The following is a 21,855-nucleotide window of genomic DNA, read 5'->3' on the forward strand; positions in this document are numbered from 1 at the left end:
ATGGAAAAAGATGGTCATTCTTTTCCCACTTTAATCAAATTTATCTTGGTTACATTCACTGCATGTATCTCATTTAATCCCCGTGATAACCCTCTAGGATAGATATCATCCATCCTTCCTTTACAGATAAAGATTCTGAGGCTTCAGGGAGCCACTGAGGAACTGAGATTTGACCAGGTTTATTTAAATCTAATGTCTCGGTGGGGCACCTGTTGGTTAGGTCTCCAGCTCAGATCTTGATCTCATGGTCATAAGTTCAAGCTCTATATTGGGCTCTGCATTGGGCGTGGAGTCTCCTCAAAACAAAAAACAAAAACAAAAACAAAATACAAAAACACCTCACATCTCAGCTTTAGAAGTTACAATTTGGTACCTTTCAAAATAATTTTCTGCAATCATATTAACATTCTTTACATGAGCCATCCAATATGATACCTACAAGGTACATGCGGCAATTCAGTGTACTTGAAATGTGGCTCGTGTGATGGAAGAAGTGAGTTTTTTATTGTATTTATCTAAATTAATTTAGATTCAAATAGCTACATATCTGGGAAGCGGCTGCTATATTGGGCAGCCCTGCTCTGGACAGCTTCACCTGCCCACCGCTTCCAAATTTCCATGGATCATTAGATGTGTGAGACAGTTGCTGTTGCTTTAGAGAGAGTTTACACTTCTTGGGCATTTGTAAGCACAAAGGGAAGCACACACACACACACACACACACACACGCACACACACACACACCTTGATTCTGTTTAGAAGAGCAGCATGTGAATACGAATCTGTTGAAGCTGTATTTCTCTCTGCCTCTGTGAGAGGGATAATAAGTATGGGCTCTCAGAGAGGGGACAGTGATTTGCAAAATACGTCTGGATCTAGAAAACCTACACATGACAAATGGATGAGCGCATAGGACCTCACTTCTGATGATCGTGGACCCACTCCACTTTGTTTTATGCTGGGTTCTATAAAGGCTTTTATTTGATGTGCATACATATATGATAGACTTGTAGACAGAGGAATGAAACCTACTTTGAAATGCATGAAGAAGCTGGGAGAGCTTGGATTTTTGACCAGCTCTTTAAGTTATTAGTGATGTGACCATATGCCACTTGGTTACCCTCTTTGAGTCCCTAATTTCTCATCTGTAAACTGGGGAGCATAGCAGGTCTGCCTCCCTCGGAACCTATTCTGAGTTTTTGTTGATCATAAATGAGGTGCCGCATGAGAAAGGAATGTGTGAGCTGTGAAGTGCTACACAAGTGTGGGTTATTATTCATTTGTTACCACAGCAACTGAAGGGCATCTCTGTGACAACAGAACAGCTAACTGAAAAGCAATGATTAAAAAAAAAAAAGTATTGTTAAGATCGAAGTATGTGATTCTTTAACAGCAAGAAAGCCCCAATACTGATATTTCTCCCATGCCCTGGTTTCCCCAGTCAAGAAATATTACGTGTACACAAAGATAATTTGCTTTAAAATAGAATTGAAAAAAAAAAAAAAACCTATGCCCCGTGGTTATTTTGTTAAGTAGCTTTTCAATGTTTTATCTTTGCTCATGAATATATTTATACAGATGAAGATATTTAGACGGATAAGTGTAATGCCAAATTTTTAACATTGAGATCATACTGCGTATTGTTTGTGTTCTTTCTGTATACCCTTTTTGCATGACTAGTACATCATGACCTTTTATGTAAATTATTAATACTTTCCCAAAAGACGATTATAGTAATTGCATAATATATTATCACATGGCTACGCCATAATTCTTCTAACAAACTATTATTGAATATTTCCGGCCTCTCTCTCTCTCTCTCTGTCTCTCTGTCTCTCTCTCCCCCCCCCCCTTTTGTTTTGGTTGGCCATTGAAACAATACTGCAGCAAACATCATCGGCCTCTAGAAACTCACAGACAGGATCTCTTTCCAGGAGTGGTATTTGAATTGCAGCTGAATGCCCAGAAGGGGCCAGACGTTAGGGCGGAGCACTCCACGCAGAAGGGCAGGCGAGTGCAGGGCCTTTATTATTGGGTTTAGCTGATGAGACCCAGTAGTACCTCCCCAGGAAGGAAATATAATTTACTCCTCATTCTGACTGGCAGTGGATTAAATGAAATCACTTCCTCATTCAAGCAATTGCAGATTAGAGGGCGCCCATCCCGGGTTGGCACGTTCGTGGTAGATTTTGTCTACCTCACAAGCTCTCCATTGCACGGTTGGGACAGATGCTGAAGCCAAACCTTTAAACATCTCGAAACCTCATCAGTCCTTAAGGCAGTATTTGCCATCTAGTATCTTGTCAGGAAATATATATTAGGTGAATTTAGTACTTGCACGATAGCTTGATGTTTTATAAAGTGATAAGCAAAAAACAGTTCCCTATCACACGAGGCCTATTCAAAGAAGATGATGCTCTATATGCTGATAATTAAGATTTAATTCGTTTCCAGGAATTATGAGGAACAGCAAAAGAGAAACTACAAAGAACTCCAGATCAACTAATTCCTTCTAAGTGTAAATCCCTGGTGTCTGATACCGACAGAAGCAGAGTAAAAAGGAAACAAAGGAACAAAAATATTTGGAAAAAAGAATTATTTGGTGACATCTCAGTTATGGAAAAAATGGTAACTCATATTTTTTTAAAGATTTTTGTTTATTTATTCATGAAAGACAGAGAGAAGAGGGAGAAGCAGGCAGAGGGAGAAGCAGGCTCCAAGCAGGGAGCCCGATGTGCCCGAGGTGGGGCTCAATCCCAGGTCTCCGGGATCACGCCCTGAGCCAAAGGCAGATGCTCAACCATTGAGCCACCCAAGTGTCCCTGTTTTTGTTTTTATAATGTAAGTGTAACACATCATATATTTATTTCAAGATTCGTGTAACCATTGTAAGTATTATCATCTTCCTTGTCCTATCATTTTCCAAATGGTTTTCCCCTCCCCTTAGCATATAGGATGCCTTGGAAGCCTTAGAGGAGATATTGGGCTATTATTATACTGTGATGGCTGGTGGGAGACACACTTAGCTGGGCGACCTGCGCCACTTGAACCTTCAACTTCCCCATCTCCTAACTCAATACTTATGTGGGCACCCCCACTTTTCCAATATGCAGGAAGACAAATTTCTGGATAAATAACAAAGTATATTATTCTCTGTGCTGAAGAGCAGAATGCTGAGCTGTTTCAATACCCCAATTTTATTTTAAACCAACTGCTAGGGAAAGCTTAATGCTTAACCTGTTCAGGTTTGATTAATGAGGATAAAAATGTCACCTAAGGATTTGAGGACAGGAATAAAGACCAGGTGTGATCCCAGGTGAACACAGAACACAGTCCCCAGGTGTTCTTCTTAAGAAATTGCACTGCTCATAAAGCAGCAATTTCAGAAAATCAGGAGATGTTAGTGCTTTTTTGAGCAGTAATTAAAGGACCCACTGAGAAGCTTGATTTTGCTGTGGATTTCTCCCTAAGAAGCCTCCTTGACAGGTAGGTGACGGATTCAGAGTCAGCTGAGCCTGGCCATGCAGCTTGCCAGGCGGGCACATCCACGTGTGCCTCACAGAAAACAATCACTGCATGACTTGCCTGTGGACTCTGGTCAAATCAGGGGTTATTTAGGGAAAAGTGGTAATTACATCCCTAGGCTGCTCCGGCTGGAAGCGAGCTGGGCTGAGCTGGACGTCACTCTGGTCAACTCCACTGCGCCTTCAGACTGAGTCTGGCTGGCAAAGTCGGGGCGCGGGGCACCCTCGTGTCCCATAGATCTGTGTGGGAATTTGACGATGGGCTCCCTCTCCCCAGCCCTGCAGCGGCCTGAGAAGGTTCTCTTTGGAGCCTCTTATCCTTAGACTCTCATAGGAGAGTAGTCCATTCACCTCATGGAGCCTTGAGGGGAAAGAAAATATTGCAATACGTTAAAAACAAATCGAAACGCTTATAAGAAAGGACGCTGGCAGACAACTTGGCACAATTGCGCTCCAGCGCTTGGTGGAAAGTAGAACTTAGAAATGATGAGCTTGGGTATTTGGCGGAGGAGATTTCTAAGCAAAATGTGAAGCACACAGCCTGGCTTCTCCTTGCTGTGTAACACTAGTGTGCAACCGTAGAGCACAAAGGGGTTGGCAAGGCGATTCTGAAGCAAAAGGGAAACAGCGCTTGATGCTTTGGAAGATTCTCAGCTTATCCAGACAGGCTGTTCTGGAAACAGGGCCAAGTGTGTGGCTGGACAACTGTTTGCTAAAGAGATTAGGTGTGTGACTCATGGATCCAATCAACCATCTCAGAGAAGCTGGGAATAGAGATGCATTTATCCAGAAAATATCTGTAGAGCACCCTTTTTTTTTTTTTTTCCTGATGGCTTGGACTCACATGAATTGCAGGCAAGGCCAACTAGGACTTTTAGAAATTTGTATCAGCAGAAACATTATCAGCCTGGATTCAAAGGGATAGATACGGGATATAATGAGGGAAGAATGACTTTGTGGGCAAAGCCACAGTGCAGCAGCTGGCAAGGTTGCCACCACCAGCGTGGACCCAGGAGGCACAGGCCCAGGAGCAAGGCCATTGTCTGGATTCTGGAAGCAGAGATCTCTGCGGTTTCAGAGGGTGGACCCGCCACTGAGGAAGTAGATCTGCCACCCTAAGCCACCCTAATGGGCCCAAAGGACAGAGCATCCACGGAAGAAGATTATTTTCAAGGTTTAAAATGTAATGGAGTTTGTCTTGCCAAATTTCAGACTTCTGTAGGGTCCATGATCCAATTTTTCCTTCTCTCTTTTTTTTTGGGATGGGAAGTCTGTCCTATGCTTATTCCACTTTGTATTTTGGGAGCACATAATTAGTCTGTTCCTATAGGTGCTAGGATTGGATTTAGGATTGGATATAGTTGCTAGTGATGGATTTATAGATAGAGGGAAAATTTTCCCCAGAATGAATCACACCCTACATCTCACCCATACCTGAATTAGATGATGTTTTGGATAAGATTTTGGACTTGGAGTTGATAAATGGAATGGGATGAGATGTTAGAAGAAAATGAATATACTCTGCATGTGAAGAGGACGTGAATTTTTTGGGGGGGAAGTCAAAAGTCAGACTGTTATGGATTCAGTTGTGTCCCCTAAAATTCATAAGTTGAAATTCTAACCCCTGTGCCTCAGAATGTTACCGTATTTGAAGACAGGGATATTAGAGAGGTCATTAGGGTGGGACTCGTGTCCTTATAAAAATGGGAAATCAGAGACAGACACGCATCTAAAGGATACGATGCGAAGAGAAACAGGGAGAAGGTGACCATCTGTGCGCCAAGGAGAGAGGCCGGGAGCAGACGTTCCCTTCGGAGCCCTCAGGAGGCCCCACCCGAGGACACCCTGATTATGGGCTTCGCCCCTAGGCCTCTGAGACAATACATTTTTATTGTGTGAGCCAGTCTGTGGCATTTCGTTATGACAGCCCAAGCAAACTAAAACAAATAGAAACGACTGTGAGTCCTTAGTTCCACCACAGTCTGTGATGAAGCTAAGAACACAGCTTTCATGTTACCGATTCAATAAATAATTCAATGTCTACCGCGTGGCCCGCCCGGTACCAACAGCTAAAGCGGATCAAAGGACAGTGAAAATTCAGTCAGCTTGTGGATTTCAGTTTGAAATAATCGTATTTTAAAAATGTCTGGGAAAATGTGAGTCAGCTACTAACAAATGGATTTCTTGAGGTACATAAATCCACTCATTTGAATCGGAAAACTTTAAAAAAATATATTATTGTTTCTTTACGTGACCCTTCTCTCACCTTAACAATACCCCTGGCTCTGCTGTTAGAAGCTGAGGTTTGTGTCGCTCGTGCACACCAAAAAATAAAAGCAATTGACATTCTCATAGTGGGCACAACCAATCATTGCTTGTTTGCAGTTCTATGCAGAGCCGTTTTCGGCTCCGATGTATGCGTTCAGTGTAGTACTTAATAATTTGCACTTTGGGGTACGCATAAAATATATACTACTTACTGCGGTAAGCTGCATTGTCACTGAACAAAGTTACCTACTGACAAGTGTTCCTTTTATTTTAAAGTTCTCTTTATTTTAGGGGCATCTGGGTGCTCAGTCAGCTGGGCATCTGCCTCTGGCTCAGGTCATGATCCCAGGGTCCTGGGATCGAGCCCCGTGTCAGGCCCTCTGCTCAGGGACAAGTCTGCCCCTCCTCCTGCTCGTGCTCTCTCTCACTCTCTCAAATAAATGAATTCTTTAAAAAAAGTAAGTTTATTTTAAAGGATTTTGTAAATTAAGTTTTTTCTAAGTACCATTTAATTAAAATATTCTTAGTATTTTGAACTACAAATTCTTTGGGATATGATTTGTACATTTTATTTCATTTTGCACAGAGAGATGTTTTTACAAGTACTTTTCTAAATATTCTCTGATTTTATCTATTGAGCAATATAATTATCATTATGCTGCCGTGCTGTTTTTTTTCTTCCAAAATTAATGTCATATTTGAAGACAATACATCTGGCTAATTAATTATAATATATAATGTTGTGAATTTTTCAACATGGGACAATTTGTTGATAAATTCTACTAGGAATAGTGGTAATCGTTCACGAAGACAGTTCTTGCATCAGGATCAGACTATTGCCTGTATATTTATTGACCAATAAATTTAAGACTTCAGTAGTATAGGAAAAAATAATGCAGATATCAAAGCTTTATAAGTTTATGAAAAGTTTAGTTGCAGAAATGAAAGTCAGGAATAAAAATCCCTAGTGTGCACCTAGACCAATCAAGTAGTGATGGATTTTCTATAATGAGGTGTCTTGACCATATCTGGCTACTGAGCAGAATGGACTTCAGTAATGTGAGGAAGGCCCAGCAGCTAGAATGGAGAAGATGACCTGGAAAAATACCTGGTCAATCGAGTTATTTGCTTTTCAAATGCTGAGAGCAACTGCAGCTATGAAAAGAGGAGGCTCCATGTCTGTGAGACTAATGTAGACTTCCTAGACTAATGTTCAATCAGGATGGTTTGACCTGGTGTGCAGGATATAGCAAGCTCTTGACAAGCCTAGGCAATCCATCTTCTTGGGAGAGGGTCTCACAACATGGTGAAAATTCAAGGAAATAGGTTTGGCTTTTAAGGGAAAGGAGGATTTTTGTAAAAACCAATCCTTGTGTTAATGTTACCCAAATGGTTTGAGATTCAAGACTGAGAATATGTTTCATGTTACATTTAATATTACATTACGCACAGGTTTTCTGGTATGGAGTCCATTCTAAACTAGTGAACTCTCCTGAGAAAATTATACTTTTATTGGTCACAGGGATCTTAAATTGCTAAAAATAACTGTGGTGAGTTATATTGCAACTGGACAGAGATATGGTGATAATCTGTGTTCCCTTTCCTTTCCAATGTTCTGCTTTTACCATTTTCCTAGTTGATATGCTAAAGGCTTATTGTTCAATCACTCATTCATTTAACACATACTTGCCAAATGCCCAGCAGGCAGTAGAAAAAGAAATGAGAAAATAAGGAAATATTACTGTCTGATGTAAGAATTACTAAGTATGTTCTACAAGAATGAGTGAATATGCATTTCTGAATGAAGGGTGAGAGTCTTAGTTGCAGGTTTACTTCTCCCATTGCTTTGGAAAGTCTACTCTGCTCATAATGGGATGGGATGGGTGAGAGTGATAGTAGCAAGACCAACACAAGAGACGGTAGCTCAGTGTCGCAATGGGAGGAACTTGTGATATACATGAGCCTCTGTAATTACATATACAGATCCTTTCACCTGTGCCTGGTAATAGGTAGTAGCTCCTTTGTCTATTCCATGATGTCAAGATATATTGCAAGGACCTGAGAGAAGCTAAGAATACTAAGGTAAACCTCATATGATAATATATGTCTCCTTTCTCTTAATCCTTGGGTAGCCAGATTTAACAAATGGAAATATGATACCCTCTTAAAATCAAGTTTTAGATAAACAATGAGTGAATGAATATCTGTGGCAATCCTGTCTCCTTCATGAGGGTCATTACTATCTACGCCACACAATCCTTGGCCAACACCTAGAATATAGCCTTTTGACCGGCTATACAACCTTCTCCATCAGTATTTACTCTGACAGTGATTCTCAACCCAGGCTGTGGGCACATCTTCCATGGGAAAAGTGTTTTACTTGTGCTGTGAGAAAAAGAAAAGCTGTGCTTTGAAAAAAAAAACATCTTTCTTCATGCGCTGATGTATGGTCCCCAGAGGGGCATATCTATGTCCATACTTATCAACGTTAAAAAGAATCACTTTCCTGTGATGAACGGGGCAGGGTGTGTCTTCAATCTTTCTTTAGATGGGTACTCTCTTTGTAGCCTCACTGCAATGTTATTAGTAGTTTTGAATTTATATAAAATATATATAATATACCTACATTATATATAATATTATAATTTATAATACATTATATATAATATGCATACATATATATAGTCTATGTGTCTTTTATTTTATGGAGGAAGGATGAGAGGTGTTAAGTATTATAGCCAGAAAGATAAAAAATAATAGAAAGTTAAAAACATACACAAAAGTTAATCACATAATAAGAATTGGCAATATATTCAAATAATTGAAAGCCTCTAGGAAATATAATTTTTTGTCTATTGATTTATTATATTATTTCTATTCTAACCCCAAGTTTTACTTATGAAAAATTAGGACCAACTTTAAGGAACTTCAGTATTCACTTCTGTTATTTATAAAAAAATTAAGGTATCAGAATGCATATGGTATATACTTTGATCTTGGTTTTGCACATTTATTCGTGTGTTTGAATTATTTCAACTTTCATAAACATACCGTATGTATATTGTTACAAAACCTGATAAAGATTAGCTGACTGGCATGTATACATGTGTTATTAGTTTTATATTAGCTTGAATTACTGTTGTTACTATACTTGCTGCTATTACTATGATTATCTAATGAGTGTATATATATATATATATATATATATATATATATATATATATATTCCTATTTAAATCCTCTTAACTCAGCAATCCTTTAAGCTCTGAATGTCTAGCCATTTTTTAGTGCTATTTTATAAACAAAGATTCAGGGAGATTAAGTGATTTACCCTCCATCCTACAAATAGACAACATCAGAAATGGAATTCTTGGTCAGAAACTATGTCTATATAACTCAAAAAGTAAGTCCTTTCCCTCTAGGCCATACTGCAGTTGGCCTAGTCTTCCCTCTTTCCAGACTTAACAAAAAGATAACTAGAGAATGAAAAAAGGAAGAGCTATTCCTTCTTTACGTTTGCACAATTTCTTTTTCATCCAGATGAGGAATTGGCCCATGTATATCTTTTAATAGAGGTTTGAAACTTGTAAAATTAAGAACACTTGGTATATCTGCTCATATTCAATTGTGCTCTCTCCTCAAAGAAGCAAGATCAGAGTTGTAGACATGGGGAGGCACATACTACATCATGAAAGCTATTTTGCCTCATTGTCACTGTTAATGCATTAACTGTTGTCAGCGAATGAAAGCAAGTTGAAAGCATGATGCTTTATCTTAATATCTGAATTATTTATGAGATGATAGCCTTATTTAAGGATCACCTAGGAAACTACCTTGAAACAAATTAGGAGATTGCAATACATTAAATAAAAGGGACTCTAGGGGGTCACCCCCTTATCTGTGGGGGTACATTTCAAGACCCCCCAGTGGATGCCTGACACTGCATATTAATATCAAACCCTATATATTCTAAGTTTCTTCTTATAATACAGACCTCTGATAAGATTTAGCTGATAAATTGGGCATAGCAAGAGATTAACAACTGATCAAATTATAACAATATGCTTTAATAAAAATGATGTGAATGGGGTCTTTCTCTCTCAAAATATATTATCATACTAAACTCACCCATTCTCTTGTGATGATGTGAGTGGATAAAATGCCTGCGTGATCGGAGATGAAGGGCGGTGAATGACGCAGCCATTGTGACGTAGCATTATGCTACTATCGACCTTCTGATGATGCATCTGCCTCTGGACTGTGGTTGACCATGGATAGCTGAAACCACAGAAAGCAAAGCTGAGGATAAGTGGGACTACTGTATAACAAATATTTACATCAAATGTGGGATTTCTGTATTTTGATGGTAATCAGTTGGGGAAACAACACGTGAAGACTAGAAATATAAAATAATAATAAATAAAAATAACAATTCTGAAACATAACACAGCAGATATTACAAGGTAGATCTCGCTGCATCATATTCAGAAAAATGTGGACTGTGGAATGAAAGACACCAGGATGGGATTCCTAAAGTTCTTTGTCACGGTCATTATCTAAAATATTAACCTATTCTAATCTGCTGTATGATACTTAATTCAACTTTTTTTCTTCTTTATTAATTTGTGGTCCCTCTTCTTCTACTAATGGAAAACGTTCCATGAAAACAAGGGCTCTGTCTATATTTTTCACTGTAGTATCATCTCTACAGCCTAGAATAGTTCATAGCACATAGCAGATAAATGAACGAGTGAGTAAATGAGTGAACAATCAAATTAGTAAGTTTCCTAGTTCTGAAATGTGTGGTCTTGGGTTTTTTTTTAGGCCCTCCATTTTTTCATTTGTAAAATAATATAAATAATAATTTTCTTAGATTATTAGTGTAAAATAAGTAAAGCACACCGCACAGTGACAGCAGGCATGGAGGGGTTCCATAAGTGACAACTATTAAAATAAATGTGATACTTTCACCTTCACCACAAAATTATTACAGATACCCACCCCGTTGTTGGGTTTGGTCATATATTATGTCCAACGTCATGTGAGCAGATGTGGCATGGCATATGCCACTTCCGAATGGACACCTACATCTCTCTCTCATCCCTCTGCCATGAGAATGTGCTGTTTCAGCTCAGAGCTGCACCTTCAGAATGAAGACGTGTGCAGCAGACCCAACCAAGCAGTCAACTTAGGGCGGAGACCCAGGCAAGACCTGCCCATATGTAAGTCAGAAGCAAATATTTGTTCTTGAGAGTCCCTAAGATTTTGGCATCTTTTGTTATGCAGGACAAGCTACTGAACATTGACTATAAAAGTGTTCTACAGAATTTCAGAAAATGAACTGTTTTGGAATAAAATCAGTTGAGAAAAGATGGGTTTAAGTTGACAAAGGAAAAAGAGCAATATATCCCCATCATGAAAACAAGATGTGTAAATTGGCTACCTCCCCTTTCAGGACATCAGCGTCTTTGGTTTTGTTGTCCTTGGTTTTACTTTCTTCCTCCCCTCCCCCTCCACCTAATTCAGTCCATTCACCATGGATCCCCTGAATCTAGTTACCCCTATTGATAAGGCCAAGCACAATGTGAAATCTGGTCACTTATGAAGCCATTTCTATTCTGGACTTTACGCTCCTGCTATACAGAATTAGTTGATTCAGTTCCTTCAAGCTGTCATGCTGCTTTCTGCCTCATATACTTTGCACAAATCTTGTCCTTTGCCTGATAGGTCCTCCTTCTGCTCAAAAACACCATCTCCTCCACATTCATCAGTGAGGTCCTCTTCAGTCTTAACAGGCCAGTTCAAGGGTTGGTCACTCTGCCTTTCATCCTCACAGTGACATCTCTGGGACAAGGTCATTATTTAATCATCTTTATTATCCTTGGTGGTTAGCATCTAATACCCGTCTGACAAACACATGTTGAGGTGAATTGGAATGACAGGTCAAAGATTAAATAAACAAACAAAAGTCTAGAAGGAGCATTCTGACTATGATCCAACCTATTTTAAATATGATTTTTGTCATTGTATGCTGGCAAATTAGGTTAGAGTTAGAATTTTGAATAGAAGAGGAAATTAAAAGCATTCTTAAGCCAGAATATGGCCTTTTCTCCACTCTCTCCACCAGCAGTTTCAACACTAGGCATTAAAAGCCAGTTTTTGCTATGTCTCCAGTGGGTGTTTAATGACTTTAGTCAAGGTTATATCAAGAGCTGGAAGATTAAACCAAAAGAGAGAGACAGAGAAAGAGAGAGAAGGGAATTTTTTCTGGTTTTGAAAAAATAACTTCAATTTCCTTATTTGAAAATCAAAATGGTAACATTTAGTTGTATCTATCATAAGGTTGTTATTAGAAGCCCATGAGGAATTGTGATGTACCTTGCATAGTTAGTCTATTTTTTTGTTATCCCTCAAGCAGACATGAGTGGACAAATGACACAAGAGAACACGAGAGTTTATATAGACAGAAGAAAAGCTACACAATGAGCCTGTGGGAGGTGGAAGGCCCCTCAGCTAATTTTCCAGGTATTACAATTTACCTTTAAGACCAATAATAGTTGAGAAATCTGAAGAAATAAACAGAGGACAATAAAGTTACTTTTTTTAAAAAAAAAAAAAAAAAGAGAAAGGTGAAGAGAATAACGAAATCCCTGAAATTTGTGGGAGGGGAAAAAAAGAACAGAACTGTATCTTTCATGCCATATGGAGTTTGATCGTGAAGAGTCTTTTCAGTTGAACCTATAAATGGCTACTCTTTGTAAGATTTCCTTTCTTGACTTTTGCCTGCAACATATGGTGCCTTGTTGTAGACTTTAGAAAACATATTAACTTTCTATTTGCTCTTATGTGTCCTCAGTCAGAGAAATGCTCTTAATTTTAAAGCCAACAAAAGCATGTAACAAGGAAGACCTACGTGGCTGCCACAAAGAAATGAAATGATGAATGGGACCATCAATAATTCACATGTTCCGTGTAGATGTAACAGATTGCCTGATTGTACAAAATGACTTCTATCTTGGTGAAGAACCAACACATTATTCCTCATGGGTCTCTTTGACTCCCTACCTTTGTCTTTAATGTATAAAGTACGTCTTGTTTCTGACAAATGCAGTGCTGTTTGCTGGTCTTAATAAAGGTCAGACGGATGGACAACTGATAGAATCTGCTGGAAAAAAATTGACAAATAAAGTGTTCCTGAGATTATCTCCTGCCTAAATCCCTTTCTCAACCACAAATTTAGAGATTGAGATAAGCCTAACTCTGGGTATGCTCTTGATATCAGTAAATCTGAATTTGAAGATGGTTGGGTTGGTTATAGTTACAATCAAGTTTGTCCCCAACTCTTCCTTCATGTCACATGGCTGTCGTGGTTAGAATGACAAGGTTCCCAACCCACATAAAGCCAAGGGGATTTACAGATTATATAGACCACAGACAAAATTTCTTGAACCTCCCCCTCCCATAATAACCTTCACTAAATGAAAGGAAACTGGTAATGTACCACACTCTTCCTGCTCCCGGGGAGATAGGTTGTCTTACATGTGCTGTGATGAGATGGGCAATAAATACTTTGGACAGTGAAAGAAGAAATAAAATCTGCACGATGAAGGAATAGCTAAGAATTGAAATGTTCCCAGGAATTACAGCTGAGCTATGATAGTTTATATAGGATTAGTCCACAGAAGTAATTTTGTAAGTCTCTTGTGGCAGACGTAGAAGGATGGGGAACACTGTGATGTACAGGATGTTTCCATTATATTCCATAAATTTGCATTAGAGGTTCAGAGAAACATAAATAATGCATGATAAGTTCTATCAAAAGAATTTCTGGCTGGGGTGAGTGCACACAGGAAGCTGCCTGCAAGGCCATATTTTAACAGGCCTGGGTAATGGCCTGACTGGCCACGTTCACGCCTATAGAAACTGTGAGTTTTGCAGTTTGTCAAAGGTTAAGGGACAATGAAGAAAAGTGAGTTTGTTTTGAACTTTAAGCTGGTTTCCTAAGTAAAGATCTAATACAATACTACGCACAGAACTTCTGATACATCCATCTGTCTTTATTAAAAAAAGAAGAAACAGAAAGAAAGAAAGAAAGAAAGAAAGAAAGAAGAAAGAAAGAAAGAAAGAAGAAAGAAAAAGAGAAGAAGTCACAGAACATTATGACTGAGCCACGGTTAATGCAGTGACCCTCCCTAGCCTGCATCTCACTCTTCAGGGGATGACTTGACAAGGAAGAGAAGGAGACCTGGCTGCGGCCGGAGGGGCACACCCCACACAGCGGTTGGGGTGGGGAGGGACCGTGGCTACCAGATGTTGGGGCCTTACCCTGCACCGGGTCCCATGCTAAGAACCTGACACGTTATCTCAAAATTATCGTGTTCGGTCCACATGACAAGCTCGCCACAGAGGGATTACCCCTGATGAATAGACAAATGTCTCGGGAGGCCGCGATGGCCAGAGACGCCACAGGCACATTTATGGAGAGCAGCTCCCTTTGGCTGTTTTGTCCACTCTCCTCACCGCTACGTCATCCTCCTGAATGATGAAGTGGCTCAACGTGAGACCGGCTGGGAGGAGCGGGTCTGCAGGAAAGAGCCCTGCCTAGGCCCAGAAAGAAAGGGCACGGTCCCGGCGGCCCCCAGCCCGGGTGCTTCTGGACACGGTACGGGGAGCAGGAGCAGGAGCGGCTTAGGGACAGAGGGAGCGGCCCGGCCCCGGGACGCAGGGAGGCCTCCAGGACAGACTGGGCCACGGAGGGCTCCGGGCGGGGGAGCGAGCAGCCCTGTGAGTCGCGTTGACCAGGGAAGACTGAGGCAGTGGCTGTACGTGTCTGTATGCCTCGAGGTGCCTCACGTCCTTCTCTAAAAAAATCAGAAAAATAAAAATCCATTCAGACACCGGCCCCCTCCCGTCTTCCTCCTCGTCACCCTTTCCCACTCCTTTCAGAGGGAACTGCGTTGCCTCTGACCAATTGCCCGGCTCAGAGATCCCATTAGCCACGACTTCCCCGTTAGGCCAGTCCCCACACCAGCAGCCTGCCACGGCCAGGGTGGGCAGAGGTGGCCTGGCCGATTGACCCTGGGGTCACCCTCCGACCTCTCGTGGGCTGTGACGGGGACATCCACCAGCAGGGACGGGAGGGCAGGGGAGGGAGGCGGCACAGCATTTCCCTCCTCTTTCCAAATTCCTCCCTGGGTCAGGCCCGCTTCCCGCTTCCCGGAGGAGCTGCAGGCTCTGCAGTCACAGCTGTAACCGCTGGCGCTTCCCTGAGGGCCCCGGGCTCACGGCTCCGGACTCGTAGTTTTCTTCCCTATTATCCCTTAAGCCCTAATGGTTGTTAACAGCTTCTACCTCTTGCTGGTCTCTTGCTGTCTCTCCATCCTCTGCTTCTTGAACCCTGACCTCATTCCTAAAAATAGTCCCTTCTCCGACATCCCCTAGAGCGTGTCCTCCTGTTGGTTTGAGCACCTGGAGTGGATTCTGTTTGCTGCCAAACCTGGACAGATACCAGTGAGGCTGCGCCCGGAGGCCTTTGAGGCAGTGCCTACCTGCAGAGAGCGCGCTCTCGGCTCACCCAGCCTCAGGCTGGACGGGGAGAGCAGGCCCACGAAACAAATGCGTGTCCAGGCCGCGGAGCAAAACCCCAAACATGACTGCAAAATAAGCAGGGCCAACCGTCTGCGCGTTTACAGCCACCGCCCCTATGGGCCTGGCCGGATTTGCCGAATGTCTTGTAAAACGGTTAGTGCAGATGCTTCTTATTCATCAGTCATTTGATGGAACAGGGGCGTGAATAAATCAAATCTCATTTGTGACAGAGACTGAAAACAAGGCCACTAATTACAAGTATTGAACTGTTTTGCGGGATATCTGCAAGCCCTGGTGTGCTGAACAACGGTGATGGTTAGAAGAATTTTTAAAAAGAACGAAATGAAGAAATGTGGGTGAGCAAACTGCGATCTCCTTGTAACTTCCCTAACCAACGAGAGAGCCAGGCAGGGGAGAGTAACAAGCATTGATTAGATACCGGAGTGGGGGGGGGGGGGGAGGACTAATACCATCTCCAAAGATAAATAATTGCCTTTTGCTTTCCATAGCTCGAGGGGAGCCTAAAGCCAAGAGTAATTTATAATCTTACTTTCAATTACTTTTTCCCCCCAGCATTTTATGAGCATTATGTCTGTGCTTTCCATCAGGCGTGTTCAAGCAATAGCGAAATCGTCTCCAACTTAGCGAATTATTAATTAAGAACCCAGATGTGTTTCACAGAGCAACGGCCTCTAAGCATCCGTGGATGTCTAACCCGAGGGTTAGGCACCGGCAATGCCAGACTCTATTCCCAGGTCGTACTAATGAGACCTTAAGTGATTGTTTGAAAATGATGCTACGGCACGATTGCACGAAACAGACTTTGGTGTAGACTTTTTCCTTCATTTCCCACCCCCCCCCCGCCCCCACACACACACCAGCCCTGGGAAACATAACAATTTAATTCTTTTTGATGGTTCCCACTGGTACCCCTAGGCTTTTCTGGGAGTTATGAAAAATGGAAAGTTATCTTTGAGCTACACGCCTGAGGGGGAAAAGTGAAAATGTTTCCTAGAAACTGGTTGAGAAGCACAGTCCTTAACTTTCGAACGCCTCCTCATCGTGGTCAGCCCACTTTCCAAGTTCACGGTGTCATCATTCCAGAGCCTCAGCTGTGCCCAGCCGTGGTGCCTGGGATCCCCACGCTGGCACGCAGGCCTTGCTCCTGCCAGTTGACCTAACCCTTGGGAAGCCAGTAGGGAGCAACTCGGTCAACGAGAGAGGGAAGGAAAGGGGCATTTGTCGGGAAGTGGTTAGGTGACCCACATGCTGCTAGACACTTGGTGCGTGCAGCTCGTGTGCCCCTTAGGACACGGTCATGCGTGATAACGGAGCCCGTCCGACTCATTTTTGGAGAAGACTCAGGTTTAGAAGTGCAGTGTCCTTACCAAGTTTTCACCACTAATAAATGAAGAGACGGGATTCAATGCCAGGTACGTCTGGCTTCGGGTTGGTGTGTGAACACCCGCCCGACCCACGAGAAACCTGTGAATCTCTTTCCTATGCCAGGTTCGTCTCTTCTTGGCTCTGGCCTTACTGATCTTACTGAAACAACGTAACTTCAGACAAGCTGTCCAACCTCGTCCAGACTTCATTTCCACATCAGTAAAATCGCAGAGGCCAATGCATGTTGCCAAGGATTACTCTGAGTCCTGAACACTCTTATTTTCCTGCTGTATGGACACGTTTTTCTTTCCCATTTACATCATTTTGTTTCCGTCTCCCAATCTGATCTTGTCAAAGTTAGAGAAAATGAAAGTTTCCTTAAAAAAAAAAAAAAAAAAAAAAAAAAAAGTTTCCTTGAAGGACATTTCAGCTCACCAGGAAGTAAAGCTGAAGGGAAAGACTGAAAATGGGGTGGCATTTATTTCTGTGTGGAAATCTTCCTTAACATTTACAATCCTGGTGCGGTCTTGAGGGTGACTATATTTAAATAGTTCTTTAGAGGAAGACATCCAAATATTATGTGGAGTTTTTCCTGATAGAAAACAAATATTTCTATGGAGACAGACTGTGATGGCACAAGAAAAAGGTTATAGGGATCCATACACTGCCTTTTATTACTGTATGGGTCTTAAGGCGTTTGACTATAAGATTGCCAAAAGTAATCAAAATATAAAAATGAGGGAGGTAACATTCAAATATCTATAAAAAGAGTTTTTAATATAGTGTCTATGAAGTTCCCTTATGCTTGATGATTTCCTTAGAATTAAATTATAAGATGAACACTCCAGAATTGAGTTTTTTATACTAAAATTGAGGAATCCACTTAAATTAAGATAATAATTTAGCTATATATATGGTTTACAAGAGATGTATCTAAAATAAAATGCCACATGATGCTTGTAAGTAAAGAGAGAGAGAGAGAGAGAGAGAGAGAGAGAGATGATATGGTAGGTAAATAGAAACACAGAAATAAAATACCAGAGTGAATGATAGTATCAGTAAAGCAAAATTGAAGGATTAAAGCCTTAATCAGCATAGAGATGAATATGTCGCATTTTAAAAAATGGAAGAAAACCCATAAAGAATGTAAGTCGTCTATGAACATTTGGTACTTAAAATCAGGGTAAAGAAAATTAGTAAAGTAAAACTTACAGTTGGAACAAAAAGGTTGGGGGCACCTGGGTGCCTCAGATGGTTAAGTATCCAACTTCGGCTCATGTCATGACCCCAGGGGCCTGGGATCGAGCCCCAGTGAGGCTCCCTGCTCAATGGGGAGCCTGTTTCTCCCTCTCTCATCCCTTCATCCCTGCTTGTTCTCTCTCTCTCTCTCTCTCTCTCTCTCTTTCTCTCTCAAATAAATAAATAAAAATCTTAAACAAAACAAAACAAAACCCTTACAGTGAAGGTCATAATTTAAGAGATGAGGTAAATTTTAAAACCTTGAGCATATATAAGGTTATATGACAAAATCCACAAGGGTGACTTAATTCCTATTTATCGGATTTTATATCCAATTAAATGCATACTCTACTCTTGTGACCAAGAACCAGTAAGGTACATAAACAAATGAAAAAGCAACATGCAACTGACTGTAAAATAAATCTTAACAAATTCCCCAAGATGGAAAATGAAGAAGCCACATTTTGGGCTAAAAGCCAAAAAGTACAAAGTCTTGTAAAAAAAATAATAAAAGACATTTTAAACTTTTCACAAAAAATAATTTAAATAGTAAAAACACATAAAATAAAACTATAATTCCAAATTATTTAGAGATTAACAAAAAGTAGATCGGTCCATATAAAAGCATATGGAATGCATCTAAAAACATACTCAGAAGAAAACTTAAAGCTTTAAATAATTTTATTAATATATAAAAAAGATTATGAAGGAGTGGGTTAATATTAAATTTATGAAAACTTTAAAGTAAGAAAGGAGAAGAATTAATAAGGAAATCTAAGCAACAACTTTTATCTCCAAAAATACCAAGAAGGAAATACTAGTAAAATAAAAAGCTGGCCAAATCAAATAGGTCATTATAATCTCGAAAAAAAGAAAGAAATGTTTATGACATTGAAAATAATCAAAGTGAGGGCCCTTGGGTGGCTCAGTGGTTGAAGCATCTGACTTTGGCTCAGGTCATGATCTCAGGGTCATGAGATCGAGTCCTGCATCAGGTTCAGTGCTCAGTAAGGAGTCTGCTTGAGACTCTCTCTCTCTCTCTGCAATAAATACATCTAAATATACTTAAAAAGTAAAAAGCGATAAAACAAAAATTCCAATAAGATAAATACCATAAACAATTTTGTGTAAGAGTTTATGAAAGTAAATGCAAGTAATTTAATGAAGAGGATAATGTTGCAAGATATTATAAATTTCCAAAATAAATTCAGAACTAAAATGCATGAAAATATTAAATATCTATAGAAAAATTATAAAGAATTTTGAGGCCTAATTCTAAAATATCTACCAACCAAGGTGAATACACAGGTAAACTTTATCAAACTTTTTGAGACTAGAAATATATATGTGATAAAATTATTTCAGAGCACAGACAAATATGGATATCTTACTAAACTTGCATAATTTCTTTTTTTATCAAACTTTTTGAGACTAGAAATATATATGTGATAAAATTATTTCAGAGCACAGACAAATATGGATATCTTACTAAACTTGCATAATTTCTTTTTTTATTTTTATTTTTATTTTTATTTTTTTATTTTTTTATTTTTTTAGACTTGCATAATTTCATACCAAAATGTGGCCAATATGACATTGAAAAATTAAACAATGAAAGAGCTATTCTGAAAATACAAATGAAGAAAAGTAGGATGAATACATACATAGAATTCAGAGAAATATTAATATGATGCACCAAATGGAAGTACAGTTTATTTAAAACATGCGAGGTGATAAACTTTAGGAAACACCTGGTGTTTCTAATGTTTTAATCTGTGATTGTGACAATAGGTAAATAAGTTAAAAGCATCCTACTTTGGTTACTCTTTTTAAAAATATTAAATAAAATAGAAATAAAACAAAAACGCCTTTAAAAATTGAGGAAGAGGGATGCCTGGATGGCTCAGTGGTTGAGCGTCTGCCTTCAGTTCAGGTCATGATCCCAGGGTGCTGGGATCGAGTCCCACATCAGGCTCCCCACAGGGAGCCTGCTTCTCCCTCTGCCTATGTCTCTGCCTCTTTCTCTGTGTCTCTCATGAATAAATAAATAATATGTTTAAAAAAATTGAGGAAAAATGTATATTTGACAACAGCAAATGTTATCGTAAGTCTATTACTACCTTGCATTGAATTTCATGATCAAATAGGAATGCTGGCCATCACCACTACGCGTCTGTTATTCGGCACTGGTTTTGAGTTTCTAGCTAAAGAGATAGCACTATAGCCTTATGATCAGCCATACGACCCCAGAAGTCAGAGGCAGACTCTAGTTCTGATTCTGGGACAGAGTTATTACCTGGAAGATTTGGGTAAATCCTTAACCCTTGTAAGCTTCAAATTGTCATCTGGGAAAAAGACGTTGACCTCCCTCACTTATGAGTGCCATGAGGATTCAATCTAATAACCTTTGTAAAGTGATTAGCAAAATGTCTGATACTTAATCAGTTATTAGTTAATAATAAGGCTATTAACCATATTAGTCATTAATAAACCCATCATAATTATTATCATTACCTTATATTTTAACCACAAATTTAAAAAAAAATCAATCGAGTGACTGGATAGAAAGAAAAGAAGTAAAATCACATTATTTTATTTATGTTTATGAAGACAAATCAGAACAAAAATCAGGAAACAAACCAAATTCAAAAGCTAAAATACAAAACAAAGTAAGCTAAGCTAAAATCATAAAATATGAAGATACACATTCAATATAAATCTATGTAAGAACAATGTTAAGAAATTTATAAAATTTACTAAAATATTTTAATATTTTAAGATTCGGGGAATTATATTATCCTCTGGAATGAGATGATTATCACTCCATTAAAATAGTTGCATATTTAACTCAATTTAAATCTGAATTCCATCTTTTGATGATTCTGTAAGAAATTTCAAACGTCAGAAGAGTGAGTATAAGAGAGTGGAGCCTCGGTGTCCATTGACAGATGAATGGATAAAGGAGATGGGGTCTATATATACCGTGGAATATTCCTCAGTCATTACAAACGACAAATAACCACCATTTGCTTCGACGTGGATGGAACTGGAGGGTATTATGCTGAGTGAAGTAAGTCAATCAGAGAAGGACAAACATTATATGGTCTCATTCATTTGGGGAATATGAAAAATAGTGACAGGGAATAAAAGGGAAAGGAGAAAAAATGAGTGGGAAATATCAGGGAGGGAGATAGAACAGGAGAGACTCCTACCTCTGGAAAATGAACAAGAGATAGTGGAAGGGGAGGTGGGTGGGGGGATGTGGTGACTGGGTGACGGGCACTGAGGGGGGCACTGGACGGGATAAGCACTCGGTGTTATGCTATATGTTGGCAAATTGAACTCCAATAAAAAATATCAAAAAAAATGAATAAAATAAAATAAAAGGCAAAGAAAAAGAGAGTGGCCAAGAAAATATTGAAAAATATGACCAATGAAGTTGTACTTATGCTGCTAGAATTTATTATATACTATAGAGAAACTAATATTAAATGAGTTGTACACAGAAATAGATAAATGAATCTTAGGAGTTAATTCAATAATCCAGAAACAGAGAAATCTATAATGAAAATTTTGTGAAATAAAAATGCTTCAAAACAGTGAGAAAATAATATAATAATCAATAATTTTGGGGACGCAATGCTGTACCTACTGAAGAAAGTGCCAACTCGTTTCTACACAGCATACACAAAAACTAAATTCCGAATAAATTAGTGCTCTCAAGATTTAGTTTAGAGGCAAAAATCATTCATATGAGCAACAGGAGAGTATTTTTATAAACCTGAGGTTTTGAAAGCATGTAGTGAACGCCAAAATCTATCAAGAAAATTGACAGGCTTTATTATCCAGA

The sequence above is a fragment of the Vulpes lagopus genome, chromosome 4 (assembly GCF_018345385.1).
Source record: "Vulpes lagopus strain Blue_001 chromosome 4, ASM1834538v1, whole genome shotgun sequence".
In the NCBI taxonomy this organism is placed as follows: Eukaryota; Metazoa; Chordata; class Mammalia; order Carnivora; family Canidae; genus Vulpes; species Vulpes lagopus.